This window comes from Zeus faber, assembly GCF_960531495.2.
Source record: "Zeus faber genome assembly, chromosome: 17".
Taxonomy (NCBI): domain Eukaryota; kingdom Metazoa; phylum Chordata; class Actinopteri; order Zeiformes; family Zeidae; genus Zeus; species Zeus faber.
In genome coordinates this window covers 3,779,923-3,806,389 of record NC_137204.1, presented here as the reverse complement: position 1 = coordinate 3,806,389, position 26,467 = coordinate 3,779,923, and the positions used below count along the sequence as shown (strand labels likewise).

At 43.7% G+C, this 26,467-nt stretch overlaps 1 protein-coding gene across 2 annotated transcripts in view; it reads left to right on the top strand.

Moving 5' to 3' along the window:
- The first annotated feature begins 10,233 nt into the window (after positions 1-10,233).
- The window catches only part of slc38a9 (solute carrier family 38 member 9), a 95,123-nt gene continuing 78,889 nt past the window's right edge, over positions 10,234-26,467 (top strand). Inside the window, exon 1 of one of the 2 annotated variants that reach the window (XM_080017324.1) lies at positions 10,234-10,302. The gene's annotated coding sequence lies outside the window, so the exon portion shown is untranslated. The remainder of the gene's footprint in view (positions 10,303-26,467) is intronic. The other variant, XM_080017325.1, reaches the window with a different exon arrangement.

The following is a 26,467-nucleotide window of genomic DNA, read 5'->3' as shown; positions in this document are numbered from 1 at the left end:
AGCCATCACAATTTGGCCCTTGTCAAAGTTGCGCAGATGCTTAGGCTTTCCTATTTTTCCTGCTTCCAACACACCAACCTAACGAACTGACTGTTCACTTGCTGCCTAATATATCCCATCCTTTGACAGGTGCCATTGGAACGAGATGGGCAATGTTATTCACTTTATCTGTCAGTGGTTTAAATGCTGTGGCTGATCGGTGTATTGTATATGATCTGTGGGATTGAACTTTAGCTAAAGGATTATAAGATACAAACTCTTAACCATACAAAGTGGGACAAAGCGACATGTATTTTCTTGTCACTATTAACCTTTATTATATTTGAAAAAATAAAGTTAAAGTATTACCAAAAGATAATTGGATCGAACAAAGCCATTAAACGTCATAAATATATACACTTCCGAGGACAACAGGCACGCACCAGAGTAAGTTCTACAAAATAAAAATCGCATAAAGTCACTGTAAGAATTAATAAACATTCCAGAGATATCAATGTATTCAATCTTCCTGAATTATAATTACTGGTAACAATAACCACAAGCAATTACATAATACAAGGAACATGTATTTATTGTGTATGTGTTTTGGGTTCCAGATGCCTCAGAGTTTTGTTACAATTACAACAAAAATGTGTAGCCCACTACATACAATTTATTTTATTATATATCTTGTACAAATCACATCTGTTAAACCACTTACCTTAGTTTATTTATTAATAGGTTTATAAAATAAATTATTATTGTGAAGGACGTTTCTGTTGATTTACAAAGTGCCATAAAATAATTCTGTTCGCCAAAATGGATTGATATTCGTAATAAATAATTTATTACCATTTCAGCCATAATCATAAAGCCATACTTCAGAATGATAACCGCCGATAGTTGTGGCGTAGGAAACCCACTCACACCCACAAACACATCATAGAACATAGAACTACACTGTAACTAGGCAGGGACAAATTACCTTCTGCAGTCACAAAACTGGAATTACTATTATTATTGTTATTATTAGGACATGGACCCCTAATAGGTAGTGGTTGCAAACTAACCACTAATAAATGAAGTGGTTGCAAACTGTGTGTGTGTGTGTGTGTGTGTGTGTGTGTGTGTGTGTGTGTGTGTGTGTGTGTGTGTGTGTGTGTGTGTGTGTGTGTGTGTGTGTGTGTGTGTGTGTGTGTGTGTGTGTGTGTGTGCGTGTGTGCGTGTGTGCGTGCGTGTGTGTGTGTGTGTGTGTATGTGTGTGTGTGTGTGTGAAATCCAATTTCATGCAACAGATGTCAAGACAAAACTGTCTTGTGTAGAATGTGGAGTTCTCGTGTATTAAACATACTCATGCTGCAGTTTGATGGCAGGCGCTACAGCAGCAGATGAGTCACACTCCGAATTTACAATGGTGAATATATACTGTATATATATATATATATATATATATACACATTTAGAAAAAAAATCTTCAGCGGAAATATTGAATGGCAGGGTTGCAGAGAATTTGTGGTGAGAGACGCCTGGATGAAGGCACCATCAGAGAGCAAGTGGCGCCTGAACCTAGACATAGTTCCGCAGATCTGACGCCGCTTCGGAGAAGCATGGGTGGAACTATTTGAAACCAGCAAGAATACTCAGTGCCAACTCTGGTTCTCCATTCGCCCCCTGGCCCTGCGAGCTACTCTCCACGTTACCTCCGATCCAGCTCATAGAGTGAGAGTGCTAATAAGAGTGAGAACAAAGAGAGCGTGAAATGATAAAACAGCATCCCATCCTCGGTCAGCCACTGGTGGCCTAGTACCTGAGAGGTCGGGCTACAGCAAAGGGGCTTGTCATCTGCGGTAATTAATACAATACAGAGTGCCAGGGCAGCTCTAACAACACTACGTTGGAAAGTGGATATCGTTTTAATGCTGGTGCGAAGGACAGAATGTCATTCCTACCTCATGCCCTGTGGAATACATACTTTCCTAGCTCCAGTGGTTATTGGACATGGATTTATCCCCTTCCACTGCAGTCTGTCCCACATATGCATCCAAGGCACAAATAGAACATAAGCAGTGGAGATGTTTATCTTGCTTGTTAGCGTGCGGTGGCGGGTAGAGAGAGTCAAGTGTGATGTCCCTTGAATGATTGGATGCATATACCTTGCATTGACTATTTTGGCCTGCCGTGAGGGCTTTGGCGAAATGTGGGCGTTTAGCCATCCCCTCATTAAACGCTTCCTACAGGGAGCAAGATGTATGCACCCCAAAATGGGACCTGGAATTGGTTCTACGCTGTCGCACAGGTGAGCGCTTTGAACCGATTGACTGCTCCTCCTCATCCCTTTTCAACAGTTGTCCGTCAAAACCATGCTTCTGCTTCCACTGACATCTGAAAGCCTGGGGTAGCTAACTGCCCTGTCTATGCACCCCAGCATCCTTCTTGCGAATGTGAATCTGAATAAAGCTACGTTGAACCCAATCCGACTTTTATACCGAAGAACATCAGGAGCTCCAATCATTCAAGGGACATCACACTTGACTCTTTCTACCCGCCACCGCACGCTAACAAGCAAGATAAACATCTCCACTGCTTATGTTCTATTTGCGCCTTGGATGCATATGTGGGACAGACTGCACCAATAAGGAGAAAAATTCAACTGTTTTTCTCCTACAGCAGTGCTATTGGGAAACCTGTCAAAACAGCGGCTTTCTCATTGGTTATGTGACGGCCTCACACAAGCCTACATGGAAATGGGTCAAGTTTTGCACCTGGCATCAGGGTTACTCGACTCGCAGAGTGATGGCATCCACTGCCCTATTTGGAGCTGCGTCAGTGGAGAACATTTGTGTGCCAGCGTCATGGGCTTCACCATGTCAGATTTTATCTACTGGATGTATCTAGAGGATCCCCATCCTCCTCGGTGCTCCGCACAGCGCCCTTGTCTAGTGCCTATATAGACTACATTAAGCGGATAAGTTAGTGTGATCTTTATATCCAATATGCAAATGAGGTTGGATAGTCCCAGCGCATGATTAGCTTTACTACTGGGCCAGATATTTCCCGGACCTTCTCATCCGGATGTACAAAGGAGGACGGACGGTTCCAGCACAGGGGTGAGTCATGATGCTATGTTAAAGTGGAAAGCCGCGTATGAGTATAATTCTGTTCTCACTCCAGGGAGTAGACTCAACTGGCTTCACCTTATGCCAATAAGGACGAAGCTAGAGGGCACAGCCTATATGAAATACAACAATAGTTAGCTTACTCTAACTCAAGTTCTATGATCATGGGCAAAGGTCTTCCTAGGCGCATTGAAGATCCTCGGGGAGCAGAATAGTAGGCCCAGGGCCTTTTATAGGGGCAGGCCACAGTTGACAGACTGGTGGGTACAATCAAATGTTCTGTAAGATGAAGCTAATAAGGGCGACGCTAGAGGGCTTTGCCTATAATCATAAAACCTGAGTAAGAGTAGACTAACCATCTTTTCTGGAAGTGCAAATCCCATTCATATTCTGAATCGAGGTTTTGATTATGAGCCATAATGTCGTAACCAACCAACCACTAATTGGCGATCGGGACATGCAGCACACCACTTATCTTACACACATCTGCCTAAATGTCCAGCTAATAGAAGCGGGCCATTATCCGCTGAAAGAAGAAGAAGAAACAGTCTTTAATCATCACACGACACTCCACAACACATGCTTGCACACACACACACATGCTTGATGGTGGCCGGTGAAATGGCTCCTCTGCTTTTGACCCATCCTGGCTTGTCCTTCCTCTGGGGGCACAGCCAGGAGCAGTGGGCAGCGTACGTGGACGCGCCCGGGGACCAGGTGATAAGTGTCCATCGCTGGTCAGACGATGATGTGTGCATGTTTTTGGTGGAGGTCCTTACTGACGTGAGGTGGAGGAAACCCCATGTGAGCACGGGGAGAACATGCAAACTCCACACAGAAAGGCTCCTGTTTTGGAAGATAACCCACCGGAGCACGGTGCCAACAGCGCCCCAGGCGGGAATTGAACCCAGGACCTTCTTGCTGTGAGGCAGCAGTGCAATGCACTGCGCCACCGTGCCACCGTGCCACTGCAGTGTTTTGTAGTGTCCAAGGGGTTCTGGTGCATTTCCTGATGGCTTTTGGAACCAACAACTGGGTTATTTCCTCTCCTGACTGAGTGTCATGGCTCACTCGATATAACCTGTACCTCATCACAGAGAAATACGGGTAAGAGCGCGGCGTCTGGGCACACAAATTCACCATCGATTGTAACCACCCGCTCAAGGGGTAGGCTCAGGCCAGACGTAGGGTACCATCCTACAACTGCTCTAGTGGAAAATTATCAGTGGAGGAGACCAGTGGGACCAGAGAAGACCCCAGTGGGGACTCCTCCACTCCCGATCCTGAGTAACCACTGATATCCCCTCAGTGTCATCGCGCGCCACGCAACACTCATATTTAGTCCAAGCTAGGCTCACCCCACACCTCCAGGTCCGTGGACGGCCCGAACACGGCCCGAACACCAAATCGATGGGGTAAAGACTTCGTATTCCAACATAAGTGCTGCGGCAGTGCAGAGACTAACATCGGGCCGGGGTTACACCCGGGACCCAGTGTGGATCTACTATTCTGAACGAAAGAAGGGCCTCTCCCCCCGAGCTATCGAGCCAGTGGGTGTGAGAAAAAAAATATATATATATAAATATATACATATACTATAACTATAACATACATTAACTGGGGGTGATAGCTCAGAAGGTAGAGCTAGTAATCTAAAGGTTGCTGGTTCGATCCCAGGCTCCTCCTGCTAGCATGCTGTAGTGTCCTTGAGCAAGACACTTAATCCCTATTTGCTCCTGATGGCTGCGTCCGTCGGTGTTTGAAAAATTGTAAGTCGCTTTGGATAAAAGCGTCTGCTAAATGACAAAATGTAATGTACATATAACTATAAAATTACAGATTGAAATGATCCTCAATAGCAAAACTACATGTGTATATACAGTATACACTACATTGATTTATTTATGTACATTACTATCATTCATATTGCATCCAAACATCCAGTTTGTTTAAACTGGGTGATGCTGTGTGTTTAACTTGCGTAGTAATTCCACGTAACGTTTGGGCCCGTGTGTAGAGAATACATCCAGTTTGCTTAAACTGAGCGACGTTTTGGTGATGAAAAATGTTTAACTCATGCTTCAGAAGGGTAGTCGATAGTCATTTATAGGTGAAAGGCCAGGCATTATTGAAATAGTAAAGAAGCCCAGCATTAAGTGGTGAAAGGCCAGGCATTATTTAAATAGTAAAGAAGCCAAGCATTTAGTGGTGAAAGGCCAGGCGTTATTTAAATAGTACAGAAGCCAAGCATTTAGTGGTGAAAGGCCAGGCATTATTTTTATAGTAAAGAAGCCAAGCATTAAAGGGTGAAAGGCCCGGAATTATTTTTATAATTAAAAACAAGCCAAGCATTTTAGGGGTTAAAGGCCCGGTTCTTAGAGAAACCGAATATTTAAGGGTTAAAGGCCCAATTCACGTGACTTAGCATAAAATAGTATTGCCAGCTGTGTGAGTGAGTGTGCGCAACGGGTACCATGTGTGTGTGTGTGAAAAAAGGTACCGCATGTGTGTGTGAAAGGAGGTACCACGTGTGTGTGTGAAGAGAGGTACCACGTGTGTGTGAAAAGAGGTACCGCATGTGTGTAGAAAGAGAGGTACCATGTGTGTGAAAAGAGGTACCGCATGTGTGTGTGAAAAGAGGTACCGCATGTGTGTAGAAAGAGAGGTACCATGTGTGTGAAAAGAGGTACCGCATGTGTGTGTGAAAAGAGGTACCGCATGTGTGTAGAAAGAGAGGTACCATGTGTGTGAAAAGAGGTACCGCATGTGTGTAGAAAGAGAGGTACCATGTGTGTGTGAAAAGAGGTACCACGTGTGTGTGAAAAGAGGTACCGCATGTGTGTGTGAAAAGAGGTACCGCATGTGTGTAGAAAGAGAGGTACCATGTGTGTGAAAAGAGGTACCGCATGTGTGTGTGAAAAGAGGTACCGCATGTGTGTAGAAAGAGAGGTACCATGTGTGTGTGAAAAGAGGTACCGCATGTGTGTGTGAAAAGAGGTACCGCATGTGTGTAGAAAGAGAGGTACCACGTGTGTGTGAAAGGAGGTACCACGTGTGTGTGTGAAGAGAGGTACCGCATGTGTATAGAAAGAGAGGTACCGTGCGTGTGAAAAAAGGTACCACATGTGTGTGTGAAGAGAGGTACCACGTGTGTGTGAAGAGAGGTACCGCATGTGTGTAGAAAGAGAGGTACCGTGCGTGTGTGTATGTGAGACCGCGGGCGTGTGTGTGTTTGAGAGAGTCTGTGTGTTTGAGAGAGTGTGTAGAGATTTTGTATGTGTATGTGTATGAAAACCTCCTCAAATTGCCCTAGATAAAAGGGGAGCATTATAAAAAATATATATAAAAATAAAATAAATAAAAAATAAAATAAAAAGTTGACCTGTAATAACCTATACGACCACTAGTGGCGTAGCTGCACCAGAAAACGCATTGAGATCCGAACATCTCAGGTTTCCCCCTCCCCCTTCTTCCCATGTCTTTTGTTCTCCGCCCATTCAAAAACATAATGGAAAAGATTGGCTACCACTCTAACTGTTGCTCTAGCCTCCTCAATTATAGTCCACGTGCTGGAGTTATTCACCCCTTGTGTTTTCAATCCATTTGTTCCGATAGAAGAAGTAACTGTTACCCTGGAATTCCAGTGGGGATAACCACAGCATGTAACTGAACTCAGGTAATTTATACAATGGGACAAGTAACAATTCCTGATATCCATTGGTTATGTGGACACATGGCATATACAAGTCTGCCCAGGAACTGGGCTGGCATTTGCACACCAGTTATGTTAGATATGCCAATTTACATGTATAATCTGACCAAGACCCATCGAGATGTGCGTGTAAGATGATCAGGAACATATATGTCCGTGACATCGGTTCCAGTTGAGTATAGGATTGTAGGCGGAGCAGAAATTCTTTTTTACGTCTATATTAGCACCCGTACAGGGATGGTAGCTCAGGCAGTAGAGCTGGTGGTCTAGTGATCTAAAGGTTGCTGGTTTGATCCCAGGCTCCTCCTGCTAGCATGCTGTAGTGTCCTTGAGCAAGACACTTAGCCCCTAATTGTTCCTGATGTCTGTCGTTTATTGAACAATTGTAAGTCGCTTTGGATAAAAGCGTCTGCTAAATGAAATGTAATGTCCGTGACATCGGTTCCAGCTGAGTATAGGATTGCAGGGAGAGCCGAACAATTTTTTACGTCTATATTAGCGCCCGTAGGTATAGCTACAGCTTTTAAGTGGTTAAATATCATACATTATAGGTTGTTACTGTTAATTTATACAACTATCCTAGCAGAAGAAGCTGTTAAACAAGAATTAACTTCCATCTGTTCGATGGTTCTCCAGAATCGCATGGTACTTGACATAATGAGTGCGGCTCAAGGAGGTGTATGCGCTATGATCGGTGAGTCATGCTGTACATACATTCCTGCCAATGATGTAGAATCAGGAAATTATTTGCTCCTACAATGTCAATTCCAATATGAAAGAATACGATCACACTTGGCCTGTTTACCTTCTATAGGGATCAGGGACACTCCTGGGGAACTGCATTGTCATGCAACCCCCATTCTGCCAGGTCAAGTTTGCAAGTACCTGTTATTTACATTCTAGGGGGGGGGGGGCATCCCCACCCCAGTAAGACAGTTGGGGGGGGGCAGACTCGTCGGAGACCTGACCCAAACCATGTGATATCAGATTGATCCGAGCACTGTTTTGTAGCAGCACTGAATCTCTCTCTTTATTCTGCAGAATAAATAACCTTGAATATTCTCAGTTTTGGTTTCTTGTAGCGGGCAGATTAACGTCACCGATCATTGCGGAAGAATTTCTTCCACAGTTTGGCGTTGTCGGCAGGATCTCTGCTTGCTTCTGTTGGAACACTTCATGCCCAGGCTGTGTGAAGACATCCGAGAAGGATTCATCTGGACACGATTAGCAGATCCAGCAGAAACAACACGAAATTCCCAAACAAATTAAGCGAAATCACCGGCTTTTGATGATTTCCAGGAAGGTTTTTCTGAGTATGTCAAAGCACTAACCCAGTATCTCAAGTTTTGTATTCACAGGTCAAGAACACTGCCCCAGACTGCCCCACATCCGTGGTGGTCAGCCCCGGAGACTGGGTCCACATCAAGGTCCACAAACGAAAGTGGCCTGAGCCAAGGTGGACCGGACCTTGGGAGCACCAGGACCCCGGCATCCTCGTCCACGATGACTGCATCTAGTTGACGAGGGTTCAAGAGAAAAAGATCACAACGGCGAAGTCAGCACACCTCTCATGAGGTTAAGAGCTAAAAAGCTGCGAGATCCAGTATCACACCCAGGGAGACACTGCTCCTCAGAAATTACTCTGTGCTAGTTTGCTCTTTTATTGTAAATGGTCCGGGGGATGGGTTAATGCCATCGACACGTTCAATCATACGGATGTTGGCAGGTTTTCCTGCTGAGACAAATGGGGTTGGAGCCATGCACTGTGTACATCATGCTATGCAGAATTGTTTCATTGTATTATACATATTTTGTTGTGGACACCTGACGGTTTCCAAGGAGGGAATTGTGAGAAAAAAAATGTATATAAATATATACATATACTATAACTATAACATACATATAACTATACTACTATAACTATAAAATTACAGATTTAAATGATCCTCAATAGCAAAACTACATGTGTATACTACAGTATATATTACATTGATTTATTTATGTACATTACTATCATTCATATTGTGGGTAATTATGAAATACATTTTCATTGATCAGTCAGAGCCAAAATTAAAACATGTAAAAAGACACCGGGTGTTACTACGCAACCAGTTAGAAACCGGCACTGAAACGGTTAATCTGCCGCACACACAGCGGGGAGTCTGAACCTAGGTACTCGGGGGAGGGGAAATAACAAGGAGGGACCACCCCGCAAAGGGGGGTGTGTCGCTTGTAACAAAGTGACGTGGAAACAACATTTCGGCGGACTCCTGGGTGAAGTGTCTGCTAGATGAGACACGCAGCTTAGGACTCACTACGTCGACGTATTATTTTTTATCTTATCAAACCGTCCAATAAACTCTCCGTAGCTCAAAGTTCCAGTTTCATCGCATCATTCCGGATTTGGAACTTTTGAACACGACATGGGCTGGCCCTTGCAGTGTGCTGAAACAGCTGTCAGACGTGGTGTACAGGGTGCGGCTGGGCAAGCTGAACTGGGTTTTGGCCCTCCACCGTGACCCGCTTCCTCCCTACCGGTCCTTGGCTCCAACCGAGGAGGTATCGGGATCAGAGTACCAGCTCCGAGCAACCACCACTGTTCCCGAGGAGAGTGGCAGCGCCGGTGTTCCCTGACTCTCCGAATCTGTGTGATAACGACGCCCCATTCATCTTGATATAAGGAGTGGAAATGTGGCATTAGGAAATAAAAGTCCCCTTAAATAAATGTGGATTTTTGAAAAAAAATACCCTTTTAAGATAAACATTTATTTAATCATTGAACTATATTTATTAATTCATATATTTCTAATTTCATTTATTTATATATGTATTGCCTCATTTATTTATTCTACAATTTATTTCAAAGGCATATTTATTTATTTATTGATTTATTTAATATTGACTTCAATGTCGTTCCATATAGGGTTAGTCTCGGGTAGGATCGTGACATTGACTCCCTGTAGAAGTAGAAGAATATTTTAATTAACCAGGAGATGGCAGGAATGTATTGCATCCGGAAGTGAACCGCCCTAGAAACACAGCAAGAAGAAGTAAACTACCTTTCAAAAATACATGTGAGTTCTATACGTATTATAATCTTTTTTCCCCCGTTGGGAAATATCACAATGTCACAAGATCTTTGTTTTTAATGAAAGTACACTTAACCAACGCAATACATTACACCAATACACATAAAAGTACAATACCACGTTATCTTTTATAAAGCAAAAATAATGTTGAACCATCTAATTATAAATCGCTCCAATCAGATCATGGCGAATTAAACTCTTTTACATTTATTTTTTATATTATTAGCATTGAATCACGTTGTTGGTAATGTATTTCTGAATAAAGTTCAATACAAAAAACGGAGCGCACCCCTGAGAACAGCGAGAAGTCCGTAAACACTGTGGTCACGTGTTCCAGCCCGGACGAAGCGAAGGCAGCTACGGCGGCAGCAGAAGGAAACAGACAAACGCTAAAGAAGTTGTCTAAGTAAGTGATATTTTATGCATCCATGCTCTGTTGTCGCCTTAATGACATTGCTATTTCTCACATCTCAAAATTTGTGCCGTAGATATCGGTGATTTTGGACCTTTTAAAATGGATTTTGAAGCCTTGTTTACACGTCGTTCCTCTCAAATTTCTGCCTCCTTAGATAATTGGGCTACAGCCCACAATTTCAACCCGAGCTGACCACAGTAGTCTGGGTGCAATATCACCAAGACTCATGGGTGATATTGACTAAATGAGAAATCATGATATAATTGACTGATGCCTCGATAATGCCACGATGGTTTCGGTGATAACAATTGCAATGATAAGATAACACTTTATTGATCGCCAGACGGAAGTTTGGGAATTACGGCAGCGGAAGTTGACGGAACAGTGCATGTCACAAGAAGAAGAAAAAGATAGTTAATTAATAACCACTAATAAATTAAGTGGTTGCAAACTGTGTGTGTGTGTGTGTGTGTGTGTGTGTGTGTGTGTGTGTGTGTGTGTGTGTGTGTATGTATGTATGTATGTATGTGTATATATATATATATATATATATATATATATATATATATATATATATATATATATGCGCGTGTGTTTGTATGTATATGAACAGGAGTTAATGGGGAACAGCTACAGTATGTTAACTTTTTAATGTAGTACAGTACAATATGTTGCTTAAGTCTATAGTGCATAGTAGTAATATTGTATAACGATGGTACTTATTTCAAATGGCGTATAGTATGGTATAATATGCTGATATAATAGAATGTATGTAGTTTTTATAGTATGGTAGAAGAGCAGTATAGTGGTGATAATAAGAATGGCATAATTGTATGAATGATATTTAAAAAAAAAAACAATCATTGGTAATGTTGATATTAGGACCAAGCAGATTGAGACGTTGATTAGAACACCAGTGTACAACGTTGCAAAAATATAATATTGCTTGACTACAGTGCACCCTTTAAGAGCTGTAAAATGGACATTGAACAAAAAAATCCCTGGTCTCATATCATATCAATATTATATTGATACATTGTCCATTCCATAATGAATGCATGAGTTCATAGTTCAATTCAACTGGATTTCCATTAAATGGGGATAGCTCAACCAAAACATGCCATATGACCTAGGATCATCCTTATGTGTATTTTCCTCAATAACAACATCAAAGGTAAAGTGGGATTTATTTAAATAGTATTTCCAAAATCTTTCCAAAATTCCTGAGCTTGGAAAATCTTGAAAATTACCAAAAAGCTTCCAAACCTTTACAACCCTACTTAAAGCCCATCTCTCTATTGGCAATGCCAAGACTATGAAACATAATCTTACGATGACGTCACATTATGCAACATGTATGTCAAATAACTGCAATCCCAAAGTTTAAGATTCCAAATAGCTCTGATTAATTTAGAGTGGATTAAAAAACTCCAAAGGACTCATTTGTGCTCTCATTGTGCTGACATCCAGGTGGATATGGGATAAAACAAGATAACCCTTAATTAATCCCCGGATGGAAATTCAGGCGATACAGTAGCAAAAACCAGAGCAGTCGAGAAAGAGATATAAATTTACATTCGAAAAAATGCATCTATCTATACAAGTTAATATGAAGTAGAACTATGCTAACTAGTGAGCCCAATATGGGCAAGTGGCAGTTGATCTTCAGTAAATACAAGTTTCAGTATTTCATCATGACACAAAAAAAGATATTTGACAAGATGCAGAAATGTTTAACTGCCACATACCCAGTCTCATTTTGCCTTGTTTCAGACCTTTGATTCCACCCACTCCACCGAGTTGACTGATTCTAATTGTCTCAGCATCATGACATGAAATGGCGAACGACTAGCCATTCAGCGGCACGGGTGGGACTAACGGCATTGTTAAGCTGTTGTCAAGCTATGTGCCGCCAAGAACCAAGGAGGAGTAATTACAACAATGGCAACCGACAAGATACAGTGGGGCAAAAAAGTATTTAGTCAGCCACCAATTGTGCAAGTTCTCCCACTTAAAAAGATGAGAGAGGCCTGTTATTTTCATCATAGTTATACCTCAACTATGAGAGACAAAACGAGAAAAAAAAATCCAGAAAATCACATTGTCTGATTTTTTAAGAATTTATTTGCAAATTATGGTGGGAAATAAGTATTTGGTCAATAACAAAAGTTCATCTCAATACTTTGTTATATACCCTTTGTTTGCAATGACAGAGGTCAAACGTTTTCTGTAAGTCTTCACAAGGTTTTCACACACTGTTGCTGGTATTTTGGCCCATTCCTCCACGCAGATCGCCTCTAGAGCAGTGATGTTTTGGGGCTGTCGCTAGGCAACACGGACTTTCAGCTCCCTCCAAAGATTTTCTATGGGGTTGAGATCTGGAGACTGGCTAGGCCACTCCAGGACCTTGAAATTCTTCTTACGAAGCCACTCCTTCGTTGCCCGGGCGGTGTGTTTGGGATCATTGTCATGCTGAAAGACCCAGCCACGTTTCATCTTCGATACCAAGATTCAAGATTCAAGATTCAAGATTCAAGATTCAAGATTCAAGATTCAAGATTTTTATTTGTCACATACATATACATACTTCCATACATATATGCAGTGAAATGTAATGCAACGCACCCGGTGATAGCACACAATAAGTCCTAGGAAAAAGTACAAAAATAAAATAAAATAAAAAGTAGAGAATTCCTTTCTAATAGACCGACTAACTGACTCCTAAAACGTAATACAGTAAGTGGAATACTTATAGAATAAGATAAAAAATATATAGAATAAAATACAATAAAAAATAAATTGAAATAAAATGGAATAGGTTGAAGGAATATGGCTATGTATATACAGATATGTGCATTTAAAGTGGCATGTGAATTAAAGTGGCATGTGAATGTGAATAGTGTGAGGTAGTGTTTGGGATAATACAGCACAGTATACAACAGTACGGCGCAGCAATACGGCATCACGAACAACCCTGAACAGTGATACAGTATGCGGTACAGTATGCTACATACAGTACAGTAGGTAGTGGAGCCTAGTGCATGGCTCAGTTAGGACCCCTGGTGAGATCAGCGTTGACAGTTCTGATGGCTTGAGGGAAGAAACTCCGTCTCAGTCTCTCTGTTCTCGCTGCGTGACTGCGGAGGCGCTTGCCTGACCGCAGCAGCTGAAACAGTCCGTTGTTGGGGTGATGAGGATCCTTCATGATCCTACGGGCTCTGCTACTACACCTCCTGGTGTATAACTCCTGCAAGGGGGGGAGGGTAGTTCCAGTGGTACGTTCAGCTGAACGCACCACCCTCTGCAGGGCCCGCCTGTCCTGGGCAGTACAGTTCCCAAACCAGGCAGTGATGTTGCCTGTCAGGATGCTCTCCACTGCTCCAGAGTAGAAGGACTTGAGGATCCTCACCGAGACCCGGAATTTCCTCAGCTGCCTGAGGTGGTAGAGACGCTGCCTCGCCTTTCTCACCAGAGTGTCTGTGTGAACAGTCCATGTTAAGTCCTCTGTGATGTGGACTCCCAGATATCTGAAGCTGCTCACCCTATCGACAGAAGTCCCATTAATCCACAAGGGCGCGTGCGTCCTCGATTGTGATCCACGCCTAAAGTCCACAATCAGCTCCTTGGTTTTGCTGACGTTCAGGTGGAGGCTGTTGTCCTGGCACCAGAGTGACAGGTCAGCCACCTCCTCGCGGTAGGCCTTCTCATCGCAGTCGGTGATCAGGCCCACGACCACGGTGTCGTCAGCAAACTTGATGATGGTGTTGGAGCTGGACCTGGCCACACAGTCATGTGTGTACAGGGAGTACAGTAGGGGGCTGAGGACGCAGCCCTGGGGGGATCCTGTATTCAGGGTGAGGGAGCTTGACATGTACTTCCCCACCTTGACCACCTGGGGGCGGCCTGTGAGGAAGTCCAGGATCCAGGTGCACAGCGGAGCATTCAATCCTAGCTCCAACAACTTGACAGCCAGTCTGGTGGGAACTATGGTGTTGAAAGCTGAACTATAATCAATGAACAGCATTCTCACATAGGCCCCCTTCTGGCCATCCAGGTGCGTGAGCGTGGTGTGCAGTACCTGGGAGACCGCGTCATCCGTGGATCTGTTCTGCCGGTACGCGAACTGCAACGGGTCCAAGGTGCGGGGGAGGGAGGCGCAGATGTAATCCTTAATCAGCCTCTCGAAACACTTCATGACCACCGAGGTGAGGGCCACCGGACGGTAGTCATTCAGGCAGGTTGGAGAGGCGATCTTCGGGACAGGAACGACGGTGGACCTCTTGAAACAGGATGGGACCACTGATTCAGCCAGAGAGATGTTGAATATTGTGGTGAACACCGGAGCTAGCTGGTTAGCACAGGTCTTCAGTACTCGTCCAGATATGCCATCTGGACCCGCAGCTTTCCTGGTGTTCACCCGCATCAAAGCCCTCCTGACCTCGCGCACGGACACTGAGAGTGCGCGCTCGTCCCCAGCGGTGTAGCTCCAATTAGCCGGCGAGCTAGCGGTGTTGCTGCCAGACTCGAACCGCGCATAAAAGCAGTTCAGTTGGTTGGCCAGGGAGGCGTCCACACTCGTGGCTGGGGAGGAGCTGCTCTTGTAGTTTTTTATTGTTCGCAGCCCCTCCCACAAGCGTCTTGTGTCCCCCCGCTCCATCTGCAGCTCCACGGTGTCTCTGTACGTCCGTTTAGCGTCCCTCACCGCCCTCCGCAGATTGTAAGACGCCGCTTTGTAATTGTCCATGTTACCAGATACAAGTCCGTCATTGTAAGCGGCCGTGCGCGCATTCAGAGCGCAGCGGATGGATTTATCAACCCATGGTTTCTGGTTTGGAAATATCCGAACTTTCACCGTGGGAACGATTTCATCCGCGAGCGTAGCCACGAAACTCACTACAACCTCCGTAAACTCGCTGACGTCACTTGAACTCGCTTGGAACACGTCCCAGTCTACGTCAGTCAGAGTGTCCTGAAGCGCAGCCTCTGATTGGTCCGTCCACCGCTTCACTTCCCTCGTCATCACCAGATCCCGCGCGATCAGAGGCCTGTAAACAGGAAGCAGCGAGATCGCGGCGTGATCTGATTTCCCGAAAGCAGGAAGCGAGACGGGCTTGTATCCGTTCTTGTAACGTGTGTAACAATGGTCCAGAGTTCTGTCTTCCCTGGTGGCACACGTGATGTGTTGGTGGAAATTCGGCAGAACTTTTTTAAGGTTGGCCCTGTTAAAGTCCCCAGTCACCACCACAGCCGCGTCGGGATGTCTGTTCTGAAATCCGCACAACACATCGTACAGAACCGACAGAGCTGCGTCGGTGTCCGCTTGCGGTGGGATATAAACGGCTGTAATGATGACCGTGCTGAATTCCCGGGGGAGATAAAATGGACGGCATAGTATGGTCAGCTGTTCCAGGTTCGGCGAGCAGGAGTGGGAGAGGAATTTGGTGTTGTTGGCGTTACACCAGCGGTTGTTTACCATTAGGCAGACGCCTCCACCTTTGGATTTCCCCGACTCTCCCGTTCTGTCGCCGCGGAACACGGAGAAGGCCTCAGCTGGACGTATGGCTTCATCCGGCACCAGTGGGGTCAGCCATGTTTCCGTCAGGCAGAGGACGCAACAGTTCCTCGTGTCACGCTGGAATTGAATCCTCGCTCGAAGTTCATCCATCTTGTTCTCCAGGGACTGGACGTTAGCAAGAAGGATGCTTGGCAGAGGTGGACGGTAAGGTTGCGTCCTCATTCTGACCCGAATGCCGCCTCGTTTACCTCGGTGCTTCCTCCGTGGGCCGGCTCGTGGAACAGCGACTCCATTTTTGTTGTTGTTGCGAGTGTTCCCGCGTAGGATTTCCGCCGGCCACTCTGCTCCCACGGATAAAAAGTCCCAAAGTTGTTCGTTTAGGGAAATTTTTATATCCATGAGTGCATCGCGGCCGTATGAGTTAATTGTTGATGTTTTTCTGGCGAACATTGTGATTAAAAAAAGGAAAAAAATACTAAACAGTAAGAAAGTAACCGGAGCGCCGGCGCAGGCGACCGCTAGGGGCGGCGCCACTATCGCCAACATACCTTGCTGATGGAAGTAGGTTTTCACTCAAAATCTCACGATACATGGCCCCATTCATTCTTTCCTTTACACGGATCAGTCGTCCTGGTCCCTTTGCAGAAAAACAGCTCCAAAGCATGATGTTTCCACCCCCATGCTTCACAGTAGGTATGGTGTTCTTTGGATGCAACTCAGCTTTCTTTCCCCTCCACACATGAGAAGTTGAGTTTTTACCAAAAAGTTCTATTTCTGGTTTCATCTGACCATATAACATTCTCCCAATCCTCTTCTGGATCATCCAAATGCTCTCTAGCAAACTTCAGACGGGCCTGCACATGTACTGGCTTAAGCAGGGGGATATGTGTGGCACTGCAGGAGTTGAGTCTCTGGCGGCGTAGTGTGTTACTGATGGTAGCCTTTGTTACTTTGGTCCCAGCCCTCTGCAGGTCATTCACTAGGTCCCCCCGTGTGGTTCTGGGATGTTTGCTCACCGTTCCTGTGATTATTTTGACCCCACGGGGTGAGATCTTGCGTGGAGCACCAGATCGAAGGAGATTATCAGTGGTCTTGCATGTCTTCCATTTTCTAATAATTGCTCCCACAGTTGATTTCTTCAAAACAAGCTGCTTACCTATTGCAGATTCAGTCTTCCCAGCCTGGTGCAGGTCTACAATTTTGTTTCTGGTGTCCTTTGACAGCTCTTTGGTCTTGGCCATAGTGGAGTTTGGAGTGTGACTGTTTGAGGTTGTGGACAGGTGTCTTTTATATTGATAACGAGTTCAAACAGGTGCCATTAATACAGGTAACGAGTGGAGGACAGAGGAGCCTCTTAAAGAAAAAGTTACAGGTCTATGAAAGCCAGAAATCTTGCTTGTTTGTAGGTGACCAAATACTTATTTTACCGAGGAATTTACCAATTAATTCATTAAAAATCCTACAATGTGATTTCCTGGATTCTTTCCCCCCATTCTGTCTCTCATAGTCGAAGTGTACCTATGATGAAAATTACAGGCCTCTCTCATCTTTTTAAGTGGGAGAACTTGCACAATTGGTGGCTGACTAAATACTTTTTTGCCCCACTGTAGATGCTGCTATCGAGGCTGTTCTAAATTGATTAAAAGTACAAATTACTTTGAAATCCTAACAGCACAATGCTTTGAAGGCCATGAGTTAGTCAGTATGTTGGCATGTCTACACATCATTGTTGACTTAAAATGACGTTAGATTCAGGAAGATACATTGGCCTCGAGTGATTGGTTCGGGCAAATCGAATTCTCCTCCCCCACTGAAATCGGTTAGAGTGGAGACAATGTCAGACTGAAGATGAGTAACATGTTGAGTGTAACAAGTTGACAATTTTGTCTTATATCTGGCAAAGTCTCATCACTTTTTATTTTATTTGGATGTTTGATAATTGGTATCCATTTTCATTGATTAGACTTTATATTTTACATTTAGACTTAAAAATACCCATCTGTGTATTCAAAGTATCAAATCATTGGGGAAGATAGAATTACAGATTAGAAATCAGATAGCAATGGTAAAATAGCTTAATAATAATAATAATAATAATAATAATAATATAATAATAATTATTATTATTATTATTATTATTATTATTATAATTAAAGCTGCAAGCAGCGATGACTGGGTCCTCGAAGTGCAAGTGTCGGTGGGACCTGAATAATCGGCTAGGAGGAGTTTGTGTAGTACGGAGCATGAAAATGACCAATAAGCAACGAAAAAGTCACTTAAGCGGTGCCTTTTTTCGAAAATGAAATTCAACGCATTGCCACGCCCACACCTTGTGACAAAAAGTAGTAAGTAGTAGTAATCTAAAGGTTGCTGGTTCAATCCCAGGCTCCTTCTGCTAGCATGCTGTAGTGTCCTTGAGCAAGACACTTAACGCCTAATGGCTCCTGATGGCTGCGTCCGTTGGTGTTTGAATAACTGTAAGTCGCTTTGGATAAAAGCGTCTGCTAAATGTAATGTAATGTAATGAAAACAAAATCTTTTAATAACTTTTTATCGTGAAGGTGTCTTGTAGACACTTGCCAAGTTTATCATTACCATGGTGTCACACAAGAAGCATCTCATGATGGTTAAAACCCCAAAAGCTCTCTAAAGACCTTTGAAACCTTATTGTGCAAAACACACTGATGGCAGTAGTTACAGACGTATTTCTAAACTTCTGAATTTTCCAGTGAGCACCATTGGGGCCATTATCTGGAAGTGGAAGGAACATCATTTCACCATCAACTGGCCACGACCAGGTGCCCCTCACAAGATTTCTGACGGAGGAGTCAAAAGAATAATGAGAAGTGTTGTCCAAGAACCAAGGACCACCATGGCCTCTATGCACGCTCACCGCGCAAGACACCATTGCTGAAGAAAAACCATGTTGAGGCTTGTTTAAAGTTTGCTGCCAATTAAATACTAGGATAAAATAGTCTGGTCAGATGAGACCAAAATCGAACTCTTTGGATGTCATAGCACACACCATGTTTGGAGGAGGAATGGCACTGCACATCACCCTAAAAACACCATACCAACAGTGAAGTTTGGAGGTGGAAACATCATGGTGTGGGGCTGTTTTTCAGCATATGGTACTGGCAGACTTCACATAATTGAAGGGGTGACGAATGGAGAAATGTACTGAGACATTCTTGATCAAAATCTGTTGCCATCTACCAGGATGCTGAAGATGAAACAGGGGTGGACATTTCAGCAAGACAATGATCCCAAACACACGGCCAAGGAAACTCTCCATTGGTTTCAGAGAAAGAAAATAAAGCCTCTAGAATGGCCCAGTCAATCACCTGACTTGAATCCAATTGAAAATCTATGGAAAGAACTGAAGATCAGAGTTCATAGAAGAGTCCCCCAGAACCTTCAAGATTTGAAGACAGTTTGTGTGGAAGAATGGGCAAAAATCAGACCTGAGCAATGCATGCGACTAGTTTCTTCATAAAGGAGGCGTCTTGAAGCTGTCTTTACCAACAAAGGCTTTTCTACTAAGTATTAAATACATTTTAGCAAGCGTGTTCAATACCCTTTTCCCTGTTTCATTCCACATTAATACACATAACATAATTTATGGACAAATGTTTTTATTTCTTTGTATGTGTGCATTACTTGGGTTGTTACCGATATCTGGTGAACATTTCATGTTAATAGCTTCATCAGAAATATATTTACAGAGAAAAATGTTGACATGTTCAATATTTCCCCCCGCTGTGTGTGTGTGTGTGTGTGTGTGTGTGTGTGTGTGTGTGTGTGTGTGTGTGTGTGTGTGTGTGTGTGTGTGTGTGTGTGTGTGTGTGTGTGTGTGTGTGTGTGTGTGTGTGTATAACATTTTTAATATACATAGAACAAATTACAATTAGGAAATAAACAAGTCATGAAGTTTATTGTTGTCTAATATGTTTCAATTGACAATTTCTTGTTAATTTAAAAACAAACCACTTTTATTTTCATTAAAAACTTTGAGACAGTTTTATTGTAAACCGTAATTCTACAAACTGGCTAAGCACAAGTGTGTCCCAATTGTTTGTCAAAAACATGACAAACATTTAACATAATTTTATTCAAACCAGGCTTTTTGTGGTTGGTGAATACTTCTGTAATTATGAATCTTATTTGTTAACTATATAACTATATTTGGAATATTAATCCATTGGGCATGCTTTTCACTTGCATTGAAAAACACAAAACGAAAGGGGAAAAAAAATGAAAATGAAAAATCTTGTATATTCTCAAATATAAAAATGATAACTAGACATACACTACTCACAAAAAGTTAGGGATATTTGGCTTTCGGGTGAAATTTATGGAAAATGTAAAAAGTTCACGCTACAGTGATATTATATCATGAAAGTAGGGCATTTAAGTAGAAGCATGCAATGGTGATTTCCTCATCTCAAACAATTTATTGAAACAAAAGCCAACAACAGTGGTGGGTATACCACAACAAAAAATGTCAATGTCTCATAACTTGTCATGTGCCCTTGAGCATCAATTACAGCTTGACAACGATGTCTCATGCTGTTCACAAGTCGACTTATTGTCTGCTGAGGCATGGCACCCCACCCTTCTTGAAGGGCGGCCCTCAGGTCATTGAGCTTCTGGGGTACAGAGTTAGGAGCCTCTACACGGCGACTCGACTGATAGGTTTTCTATGGGATTCAGGTCTGGAGAAAGTGCAGGCCACTCCATTTGAGGTACCCCAGTCTCCAGCAGCCGTTCCCTAATGATGCGACCTCGATGAGCTGGAGCATTGGCGTCCATGAAGATGAAATTAGGCCTGTGTTTTTCATGCAGGGGCACAATGACTGGATTAATGATGTTAGTCAGTTAGTATGGGCTTGTGACTGTACCATTCACAAAGTGTAGGGCAGTTCTGTATTGACTAGACACACCTGCCCACACTGTAACACCACCACCACCAAAGGCTCGTCTGGTGACAACAGTGGCTGATGCATAGCACTCTCCTTGACGTCTCCAACATCGTTGGCGGCCATCAATTCTGCTCAACATGAATCGACTTTCATCAGAGAACAGCACTGAGGCCCACTGGTCCTTCGTCCAGCCTAAATGCTCCCTGGCCCGTGCAAGACGATGATGCCTGTGCCTGGTGGGTAGTCAGGTACCCTTGCAGGTCGTTTAGCACGCAGACCACGCTGATGTAAACGGTTTGGAATGGTCTGACGTGACACTTTGGTGCCTCTCACCTCCCTTAAATGTGCCTGGAGTTGAGTGGCATTCATCATCCGGTTCCGCAGGGCACTGTTCACAATGAAGCGGTCATCAGTGTGGGATGTGGCCAAAGGACGTCCTCTTCTATGCCTTTCTGTGACTCTTCCAGTCTCTCTGTATCTTTCTTGTAACCTGCAGATGACACTCTGACACGCTAAGCTCAGTGGCCACTTCCCTCTGAGAACATCCTGTTTGGAGCCTCGCAATGGTGGGGTACTGTTGATCAGTTGTTCGGTGTCGTCTTGGTCTCATGATGTCAAAATGTGAACAGCATAATGAAGAGGGCTGTTTAAATACCAATTCTAATTGAACCAGGAAATGTATTGGTCGATTCATGGATCAAACACCTGTTGTGAATTTTGCGGTTCAGCTTCTTGTTAGAGAACAGCAAGTTGGGCAAAAAGTACTGAAACATTGAACAGTTGGATATGTGCATTCAAAAGATTAAAGAAGGTCAAATTAAGTTCAACTGTAAAGGTTATAGTGCGTTTTAGGTTCATCCTGAAATTTTACCGGAAAGCCGAATATCCCTAACTTTTTGTGAGTAGTGTATTTTAATGAAAGAAAACACACCAACAGTTGGTGGATTTGTTTGGCAAAAGAAGAAATACTGGAATACAGCAGTTTTGTGAGGGGAAAAAAAAAAATGCAAAAAAGAAACCCTCTTATGTTTGTTGAATCAGACTGCATCCATAAGAAAACAAATGCACCTAAAATGTGCTATGGGAAAAACCTCAAGAATTTTGAAAAATGTAATATTTATGAACATGTGGAACACATGCACTGTATAGTAATTACAACTGTAAAACATCAATATGACTGTACTGGTGGTAACAAAACCAGGCTACAACACCACTCAGTCCTGGAATTTAGAGCTAAGAGACCAAAAGGAGTCTGCAAACAGTAATATGTCCTAAATAAGCCAAGTGCCAAGAGCAATAAGCCCTCTTTACTGGTGTAGCTTAATTTTCAAGCTTTGAGCCTTTCTTGACAGTTCACCTGCATCCACTTCCATGATAATCTTTTGAATTTCCTCTGTGTAGTGAAACTTTGTAGGGTACATTGCAACATTGCATACGTAAGGGCTACATTCTTGAGATCTCGAAGAGCCGCCACACCCTCAAGGTCAGAGGGTTCGCTGCTGGCAGTGTCTTCCACAACATAGATCCCACAGTCGTTCTCGATATGGCACTGAAGATATGGGTCTCAGCCATTTCCTGGTGAAAAGAAAAGATCAAATTTTTTAATGACAGGTTCTATTTTTGTTTTTAAACTCAGACCTCATTAGTGCCATTCGGACATATGGCATCTTTTAAACTATAGTAGACACACCAACCATTCCTTTTGGCCAAGAAATGAAGCACTATGTAGCATCTTGTAACTTGGCTTGTAAACAATTTCTTCTATTCCTTCCTTCCTCCATTGCCTTCAGCAATGATAAATAGTATCATAGATGCAATGCCCCACTGTTTATTTGCACCTATGCTCTATAGCATATGTGTCAAACTCAAGGCCCACGGGCCACAGGTGGCCCGGGTTACAATTATATCCGGCCCGTGAGAACATTTTATATAGAGCTATTAAAAATGCCTGGCGATATGAAGCTCTGATAGCACACAAACTACAGATCCCACAATGCAGCGCTTCAACCGCCTTGCCGAACGCTAGGCTACGTGGGAATATTCCCACGTCAATCAAGTCAAGCTTCTGTTGTTGTATACAATCCTATTGCAAAGTTATTGCGAAGCTAGCCCCTCAGAATGGCGAAGTGAAAAGTTGATAATGAAAACAGAGCCTTTCAAAAGTATATGTTAAAACCATATGTCTTATTTGTGGAGCAAATGTGGCTGTAATTAAGGAATTTAATCTAAGGCGGCACTACGAGACGAAACATCAGGATAAGCTGAAAAACCTGAATGCAGAGCAGAAGATACAGAAAGTGGGAGAGTTAAAGAAGAATTTGACATTTCAGTAGACATTTTTCACCAGAGCAAAATCACAAAGTGAAGCTGCTTTGAAAGCAAGTTTTATTTTGGCAGAGGAGATCAGGCCGGCCATTTACCAAGGGAGGGTTTCTGAAGAGCTGCATGATGAAGGAGTGTGAGTGAGTCAGTTGAGTGAAAGAAGGAAAGACTTTATTGCATACTCTCTTGATTTGGATGAAAGTACTGACATGACGGACACGGCACAGCTAGACATGTTCATCCGTGGAGTGGACTCCAATTTGCGCGTAACAGAGGAAATATTGGACATTAAATCGATGCACAGGACAACGACAGGAAAATATATTTTTGAAAACATATGTCAAAGTGTAACCGACATGCAACTGCCCTGGGACAAACTTATTGAACTTACAACGGATGGAGCACCGGCGATGTGCGGGGGAAAAAAGTGGACTAGTGGGAAGGATGCGAGTAAAGATCCAGGAGGAGACCTGTACTGGTGCGTTAACAGCATATCACTGTATCATACACCAGGAAGTGCTGTGTGGTAAAGTCCTAAAAATGGAGCATGTAATGAGTACTGTAACTCAAACCGCAAACTTTATCCGAGCAAAAGGTTTAAATCACCGACAATTTCAATCTTTTCTGCGGGAAATAAATTCAGAGATTGCCGACATTCCTTATCATACAGAGGTGCGTTGGCTGAGTCGGGAAAAAGTTCTCAATTGAGTTTTTGAGCTCAGCAAGGAAATCTGTCTGTTCATGGTCAGTAAAGGAAAATAATCCACAGTTTTGCGGGGTGAAAAGTGGAAATGTGAGTTGTTGTATCTGGCTGACATTACAGCTCATCTCAATGTCTTAAACCTTCAGCTCCAGGGATGTGACCACATGATGCAGTGAAGGCATTTCAAGTGAAGCTGCTCTTATGGGAGACACAAATGCACTAGTGCAACTTGCCTCACTTTCCCTGTTGCCAAGTAATGTTGAAGCAAGTCGGCGCAACGGTGTTCCCAAATAGGCACTTTGCTGATAAACTGAGTGCACTGCGCACTGAGTTCGCACGGCGCTTTGGTGACTTTGAAGCACAAAAAATAATTTAGAGCTGCTTCGCAACCCATTTGCTGTCGACGTGGAAACCGCACCTGTACAGATTCAGATGGAGCTGATTGAGCTGCAGTATAAGGGGACACTAAAGGCAAAATACGACACCGCATGGCCCGCACAGTTTATTTGCTTCATTCCTGAAGCAATGCCCCAGCTCCGTCTACATGCGGCTTGAACCTTGTGCATGTTTGGTAGCACATATGTGTGAGAAACTGTTCTCAGTGATGAAGAAAAACAAAACAGCACACAGGAGTCCTCTCACTGATGAACACTTGCAGTCCATCCTAAAGTGTGCTTTGAGTTTTGGCCCCCTATGCAATTGAGTTTGACACCCCTGCTCTATAGCTTCCACATTTGTGTTTCATAGACATCATGTAGTTATCATACATGTAGTTATTTGCTGGCAGACAGCTTGCATTGTAAGCTAAGATGTTTGGACATACATCGGCTTTTTGGGAAAAAATACAAAACTAAGTAGCCTCATAACCTTGTTTGAAAATTCAGTGACCATCAGGGTGATGTGATCATCTATTCCTGCATTTTCTTTTAGTTCTAGGCTCAGTGAGTGGAGTAGCAATTCCTCCTACTGGTTCCTGTGTTTATAAGCACATTACTCCATGCCCCACAATCAATATGGGTACCTTTAACATCATCCAGCCACCAGTCACTCGTTAGTCTGGGGTTGGTGGACTACACATATTCTCATTCCACTGGTACTGCTCCTACCCTGTGGAATCACACTTAATTATGGAACAGAAATCAACTTTGAATGCCAGGATTTGTCCTCCATAGGCCTAAATGACGAGAACTGTTTCTTTTGTCGGTTCCACTCTGCCACCTTTGTCATATACTGGTCATACGATAATTGGGGTCCCACTTGGTAAGAATATGTATACTGTGTAGGGTCCAGGACTTCTACTAGGTTAAACAAAAACAAAAAACAAAAAAATTATTATTATTATATATTTTTTTTACATGGTTAATTACAGAATGCTTGTGTCTTTCAGCTGGATCCTCATTTCTGTGAGAGTTCTTGTGGGTGGGGTGGCAGGGGCACAGTGGAAGAGGTGGTGCCAGAGAGCACCAGTTTTACCTTTGACCTTTACTGCATGTGAGGTGGCCAACACTACCTCCCAAGGTCCAGTCCACCTTGGCTCAGGCCACTTTCATTTGAAAGAAAGAAGGAAAGAAAAGAAAGAAGAAACAGTCTTTATTCGTCACGCAACACACCACACTACAACACATGCTTGCACACACACACACACATGCACATGCTTTGATGGTGGCCGGTGAAATGGATCCTCTGCTTTTGACCCAGCAGTGGGCAGCATACGTGGCTGGCCCGGGGACCAGATGATAATTGTCCATCGCTGGTCAGACGATGATGGGTGCATGTTTTTGGTGGGCCTTTTGTGGACCTTGATGTGGACCCAGTCTCCGGGGCTGACCTCCACAGGTGTGGGGCAGTCTGGGGCAGTGTTCTTGACCTGTGAATATAAAACTCGAGATACTGTGGTTAGTGCTTTGACATATTCAGAAAAACCTTCCTGGAAATCATCAAAAGCGGGTGATTTTGCTGGTAGTTTGTGAGGACCTGGCATGGGGCGACCTGTTAATATCTTGTGTGGGCTAAGATGTGTTTGACTATTGGGAGAGGCTCGCATGGACATTAATGCTAGGGGCAGGGCATCTACCCATGTTAGTTTAGTCGTTTTTGTGAGTCGTTTAGTTTGTTGCTGGTAAAATGAGATCCATTGTCCGAGCAGATAACTGTGGGGTAACCCCACCGAGGAATGAGTTCTTTCCTTAAACATTTAATCACTGATTCTGCATCCTCTCTTTTGCAAGGGACTGCCTCTACCCATTTGGTGAATCGATCTACCTTCGAGAGTAGGTATCTGTACCCTTGCACTCTGTTGTCCCTGCCCATGTCTGTATAATCTATGCATATTTCTCTGAAGGGGTAGGGGGGCACTGGGAATGTTCCCAAAGGTCTTTGGTCGACTGTCTTCTTATTTAGCCTGTGACAGACGACGCATTCTGCAATATGGTTGGCCACCATTTCCTCCAGGTAGGGATGCCACCAGTCCTGTTTGGGCCTGTTGGTGGTTCTTTTGGGGCCTTCATGAGTCTGTCCATGTGCGTCCTTGATGAGGTAGACCAGGAGTGCGGCTGGTGCTACTGGGCACCCATCGTGGCTTCTCCATAGGCTGCTGGTGAATGTGGCTCCTTTTTCTGCCACTGCGAGTGTTCGTAGCCTTTCGCTTCTTTCTGCACTTCTTTCAGAGGGTCCTCTGACAAATTGAGGGCGTTG